This window comes from Alosa alosa, chromosome 10 (assembly GCF_017589495.1).
Source record: "Alosa alosa isolate M-15738 ecotype Scorff River chromosome 10, AALO_Geno_1.1, whole genome shotgun sequence".
Lineage (NCBI taxonomy): Eukaryota > Metazoa > Chordata > Actinopteri > Clupeiformes > Clupeidae > Alosa > Alosa alosa.
The window spans coordinates 17,263,010-17,269,645 of NC_063198.1; the positions used below are offsets into that span (position 1 = coordinate 17,263,010).

Below are 6,636 nucleotides of genomic sequence, written 5' to 3' on the forward strand. Positions count from 1 at the left end.
GCGCTGAACTTCTGCCCTATACCATGGACTTTTGCCACCACTTCAAATGGACACCCTCAAGCAAGGCTCTTAAACCTGATACATAAATAGTATAATGATAAATCGAAGGAGAAATGCATACATAAAATATTAATGAAGAAATGGAAAAATGGGATGAGGCTCCTGTCCTGCTTTATTTTATTCCTTCTCTCACTGCAACTCTCTTGCTTTACACTCAACTATGATTTTATCGACGGTATCACCTTTACAGTAATAACACCTGCTTTAACAGCATTACAGCCCTAATAATTATTCTTTCTAATCTAATTCTGGTACACATTTTAACACAAGAACATATTTCCAGTGCCACAACTTTTCATTCTCCTGTCTTACCATGCGTTCTCTAAGGCAGTGGTTCTTAACTGGTGGGTCAGGACCCAAAAGTGGGTCGCGGAACCATTCTGGGTGGGTCGCGGAGCTTGTGGTTAAAAAAAGAGAAGAAATCGCCCATTTCAAATAGACTTAAATTGAGACGAAATGGTGCAGAATCCACAGTGTGCGATGTTCACAATTGCTGGAACATGAGTGAAAATGCCTCATAATAAAGTACACCTGTTAAAGACAGACCTGTCAAGTACTTTAAGGTGACACCAGGAGTTGGAGACTTCACAAATGTAATGCCAAACAGCATGTTCCAAACAAATAGGCCTACAGGCACTTCGCCTTAGCATGTAGCTCACCAAATCTGTTGTCTTGAACGCTATAAAATATATATGGGTCGTGACTTCATGAACATGGGAAATTGTGGGTCCCAAAGCCAGACCAGTTAAGAACCACTGCTCTAAGGCATGTGTGAAACTGTTAGATTGCTGGAAGTGACATCAGTTATTCTGACGTCAGTTTATGGTGTGGTGGGTGGGTGCCTCACCAATGGCCAGTGCTGTTTCGTTCTTTTTTCCTATTTGGCTATGAATGTTACAATATAGATAATATATGCCGATACATATGAAGTGTTAATAAATATGACAAAGAGTGTGAAATTCTAGTAATAAAAGTGTGTTTCTGTTCCTCCTGCAGGGCACTCAGTTAGTGAGAAGTGAACAGTGTGTACAAGCATGTGAGGTGTGGAGACATTTGGAGATAGAGATTGTGTGAGTGTGTGAGTGTGAGTGTGTGTGTGTGTGTGTGTGTGTGAGAGAGAGAGAGAGAGAGAGAGAGAGAAAGTCACAGACATGTGCAATTACTGTGTACCGAGAAGTAATTTATCAAGCTCAGAGGTGGGTTTCTCTCCTGACGGTTGGTGTGATCACAAGAGTTTTTATTTATAAGATAAGCCCACACACACCCCTTATGACTCATCTGTAGGAGTAGGTGCTGACCATGGATTGGCAATCCCAGGTGGTGTTTCCTCATTTGAAACAGCCCTGCCCAATCAAGAGCAAAAGGTCTTTGATAACATTTCCGACTTTTCCAACGAAAACAGCTCTTAAAGCGACTGCCATATTTCATTATAAGTTTGTTTATAATTAGGCAGTTGTACTTCCTAGACTCATGACGTGCCATGGTGTTTACAATATTTGTAAATGTTATTTTCACTCATTATTTTTGGTCATGTCCAACAAATATTGTGACGATACGCCTCACAAACTGCTTTTAGCCTGTTCCAGATAATTTAGCCATTTAGTTTTCAGCTATAAGAGATGGCAAATATTGGCCCCTTTGGGCACATAATGTGTCGTTTTGTTTTCTCCTGACTAGAGTGTGCACCTCCCCCTCATTGAAATGCACAGCGCTTCACTGAGGCTCCATCTCTCTCCATTCCCATAATTCCCCTCTTTAAGTCTCTCTCTCCATGTCAATGTCTCTTCACCTGATTACCCTCCCCCCTGCACCCTTGTTCTCCCTCATCTGTTTCTTCTTCTTCTCTCGCTCTCTTCCCCCATATATTTCTTTCTCTCTCTCTTTCTCTCTCTCTCTATCTCACTCTCTCTCACTCCATATCTTTCTTGCTTTCCCTATCTCTCTCTCTCCTTGTATTTGTTTCCATCATTCTCTGGATGCTCCTCAGCTACTGAGCTCTTTGGCGAGGTCCTGTGGTGAGCAGATGGCCGCAGCCAGGGGGAAAGTGAGGGAGTTGAGCTGGAATGTGGACGCGCTGTGTGAGTCACAAGCGGTCATCCTATTCTACACCCCTTCAGACATTTATATCCCCAAAAAACGATACACACACACATGCGCACACAAAACACATTTGTATGACCCCCCCCAAACACACACACACACACACACACACACACATACACACAAACATACACACTGTGTATTTATGTGCTTTGTGTGACACACACACACACACACGCACACACACACAAAGCACCAATTTCACTGGACACGTAAGAATGTCTCATCACTCATTAGAGAACACAATTGTGCACAAGTGCTGTGGACATCAAAGGCTCTTTGCATGGGCTCATCTGATAGATGAATGGCCCCACTACATGAGGGTCCATGCCAACCCTGGGCCCTTGGCATTGTGTAATGTATTCAGGATGAGTTAACTTAGCAAGATTTCAGCAGGCTTATCAGCTCCACTATAACTCTGAGTCAGGCCGATGACATATTTAATGATCTTCACATAGCCGCAGCTATTTGGGGGGACTCGTGGCGCTGAGTCTGCACTTGTTAAAAGTGGCCGAGAGCAAGTTAGAGATATGGGTGGCTGAGGGAGATGTATCAAACAAAGTTAACCAAGACCCTGGACCCGGGCTACCGGTATGAAGCCTCCCATGGAACCCCCGGCAGGCTCTCTCTCTCTCTCTCTCTCTCCTCCTCCTTTCCCCTTCTCCTCTCTTTCTTCCCCTCTTCTGCTCTCTCTCTCTCTCTCTCTCTCTCTCTCTATCTGTCTTTCTCCTGGGGCTGCCTGGCACAATGCTGACTTGGTTGAGAACGTTCAAGGAGGGACGACCTGATAACACAGCCACAGAAACCCTCGCCCGTGGTGGAGAGAGGGCCTCAGAGAGAGGGGACCAAATTGAATCTGAATCTATTTTTCTGCTGAGCCCGACTCTTTGGATAATTAGTCCAGTGATGAGTGGACAGCTCTCTCCCTACATGGATCAGGCCTTTCATCCACATTTGGCACCAGTGAAATCAGGCTCCCAGTATGCATGGCTGGGCGGAGAATTACACAGGATTCTACCGTATCTCTGTCACAGACTCATACTCATCCCCTGACTTAAGCTACATTTAATGTCATTAACATCATTTAAGCTGCAATACACGGTTTCTAGGAGGCTTAGAATCCCTTAACATCACTCTAGCTCGTTAAATACGAGTGCTGGTCTGTGGTCCGTCATTGTGCTCTAACTGACCAAACAGAAATGGCTCCTTTGTTTGGTCGCCTTGACACCTTCACATAAGCAATGCTGGAACATTATTCCTCACCAAGATTTTGTCATCATTCAATGCTCTTTTATCTCAAGTGTTCTCTCATCAAAGCCTGCCCAACTAATTTCTTTGATTAGAGGTATATGAATACAAAGCCAAAAGGGCAGTGGAAAATGAATCAAGCACAGTGGCTGTACAAATGAAATCCAAGTAAACGAAAAAAGAGGTGCTGAAGAAAGAGGGCCACCACAGCTGACTTGGATGAATGACTCTAACTATATAACACATCAATCATAAATGCCTCTGGTGTAGATAGGGGGAGGCATTAAACATTTACAACACTCACTGTCATTACTGAACATGTCTGAAAACATAATGTAATATCTAGAAATCCTCCAAGTTCTTCAGTGAAAAACACATAAAGGAGGCATGTGTCTTCTCTCACATTAGAAAAAAAACATCAGATATTTGGAACCTCTCTGCATGACAAATCCATGAGCCTGTTGCATTTGTCTGTCTGCCTATTTGTCCACCAATTGATAGAGACACTGTTACGTCACTGTATTCTCCTCTATGAAGAGGTTGAGGTTCAGCAAATGGAAAGAATTCCATTGACAATCCCTAGTATCTTTATCCACCAAGAGCATCTGCTGCTGTTTACCTGAAGAACTGGGACCTGTGCAGAAAATCTCAGCTGCCTGTGAGCTGGCTAGGAAGCCCAGCAGAAAGACTCACTCTGGGAGTTCCATATCTTTATTTGACTGAGAAATAAGATTTTCAGCCTATAATTTAATCCACCCCAAGTGACTCTATTGGGTTTAATGCATGCAGCTAATACAGTGACATCTAATTTGGTGTCAGTTCTTCCTTCCAGCCTCCAATGCTTTAAATAACAAGGGGAGGTCGGAAAATGTAAATATTGATTTTTATAGAAATTCAGTGCTGACGAAAGATCTGCAGGATAAGCTATTTGACAAAGCATCGCTGTGACTAAACGAAACACTCACAGTGTTGTAACATGGTTTTACATGAAAACTGGCGAAAGCAAACTATTAAATGCGTTCAGAATGTGTGGTTGTTTCTTGAAGCGTTGTATGACAAAGGCTCGTTATTGTACATGAGGAAAATGCCTAACACTTCAGAAGCACACACTATCTAAACTGCGTGGCTGAGGGGTGTGTATGGTTATTAGAGTCCGGGCACACCAAATATTGTCCCCAGCTCATCAATGAAATATTTCAAAGTTGACCCAGTTTTACTCACCAGTCTATTCTGTCCTTGCAATTTCATCTTGCGTACTGATCCTTCACCTTCAGCATAACTTTATTCCTGAACATGTTATCAAATCGTCGGCGTGGTGCTGATCAAAAGAGCAATATTCTCTTCAAATTCCAGACAACTCCATCCACTGTTCAGAGGGATATCCAGGAGAATTGTCAAATTAACGCCACCAGTAGCTGTTGCGCTGTAAAAAGTGATGCTGAAAGGGGGTAATACGGGCCCCTTTTATTCACAACTTTGTTCCCCTTAATAGGCTTAATAGAGCAATTCGGCAAATGATTCCATTATCGGTGTCTTTCGATGTAAAGACGGTGTTGATATGAGAGTGACTGGTGGTATTGATGGTAGAGCGAACCACCCAGCTCAGATGTGGCTGCACAACTGAAGCGATGCAGTGCGCTCACCGCCCACAGTGCACATTTGATCATATGCAACGTAGATAATGCAGAACTGCTATAGGCTACAAAGAATGCCCAAGCATTCCACCAGGTTTGCTATAATTTGTGTTTTATGTGTAACCTATTTCATCGTGACAAACATATATATAAGACCAGCTGTAAACCAGCTGTTTAAGTTAAACGGCTATATGTGAACGGCTATATGTGAAGACCCCACCTCTCAGAAAATTAGGAACTAGAATATAGTGAAAACGATAATAAACAAGTAGACAGAATAAATTAACCAGAAAATAACATAGGCTACTTAATAATGGACTCTGTTTCCATGCATACGTTGAAATACATAGGTTATGAACAATTAGGCTACTTTCCATAGAGTTAGGCTATCTATCATAGTAAGAGTAGACATGAATGAGAAAGTAAAACTCAATGGATTCTCACTGGAGAGCGGTTTGAGAGCCCTCGACTAGCCCGAAACCCCCAGTGAACATCTACATTAATCCATTGCAAGTGTTTGCAAAGCGTAAGGATTCCTCAGATAGGTGCTTGCGCAACGGCAGGGGGTGGAAACTAATCGTTCGAAATGAAAATGGTGCTATAGAAAGCCTTTTCAGCTGCAATAACAGCTATTATTATATTCGAAAAGAGTCGACATGGAAATTAGGCTAGTATGCCATAGGAAGTAAAATTGTATGTATAGCCTACCCAGGAACAAAATCTTCGTCAAACATGATTTAGCCTATATGAATCTATTCTCAAGCAATATGAAAATGAAAGCATTCGGTAACGTAAATTGTTTTGCAATAGAATATGCAGGCATATGTTTTATCATTGATATGCACATGCACCATATGATTTATCTTGAAACTGTGTGAATGAAAGGACTATTTCGACAGCGAGCGCGGAATCAGGTTCAGGCATGACGTGTTCTGCATGAAGTAGCCTAACAGCGCCCACAAGTGCCAAGTAAGATTATCTTTCATCGAGTAGGCTACGCTACTCTCACTGATGAAAATTCATATTGCCGGCAACTCGTAAAAAACACGTCATGTAAAATGTTTTCAAACTGTTGATTTACCATTTCAAATGATAGCTAGAAAAAATATAGGTCTACTCTAGAGGAAAAAGGTGCAATAATGTGTAGCCTATCATAGACTGTGGCCTACCGTTAGTTGGACTATGCGAAAACAATCAAACATCTGTCTGACACGAGATAATCAGAATGACTTCCCTTTCATATTTGGCTACACTTAGTTCTGTTCTACGAAGTAAGCATAACTGTCCTAGACCACTCGAATCCCAATATGGGTTTGAGGTTTTTGTGAAATCAAATGGCAGTGTTGGAAGAAGCTATTGCCTACTTCGAAAGCATGACTTTTCAAGCTAACTGTAATAACAACGACAAAAGTAATTCAGTAATTAAAAAGGAATTGAGTTATTATGCAACATGAATGTAAAATTCTGCAAAACGAAGTTTTAATTGAATTACTTAGTTCACTGCTCTGCAACACTGGCAAATCTGTAGTGTTTCCCAGCGCCGCTGCTATGCAATAATATCTTTGAATAGACACTGGAGGGCCCTCGTGAAGGT

At 42.1% G+C, this 6,636-nt stretch overlaps 1 protein-coding gene across 3 annotated transcripts in view; it reads right to left on the reverse strand.

Moving 5' to 3' along the window:
• Window positions 1–5,043, reverse strand: part of LOC125302265 (metabotropic glutamate receptor 4-like) — a 198,764-nt gene extending 193,721 nt beyond the window's left edge. For all 3 annotated transcript variants that reach the window (XM_048255374.1, XM_048255376.1, XM_048255375.1), the window contains exon 1: window positions 4,630–5,043. The gene's annotated coding sequence lies outside the window, so the exon portion shown is untranslated. The remainder of the gene's footprint in view (window positions 1–4,629) is intronic.
• Window positions 5,044–6,636: the final 1,593 nt, after the last annotated feature.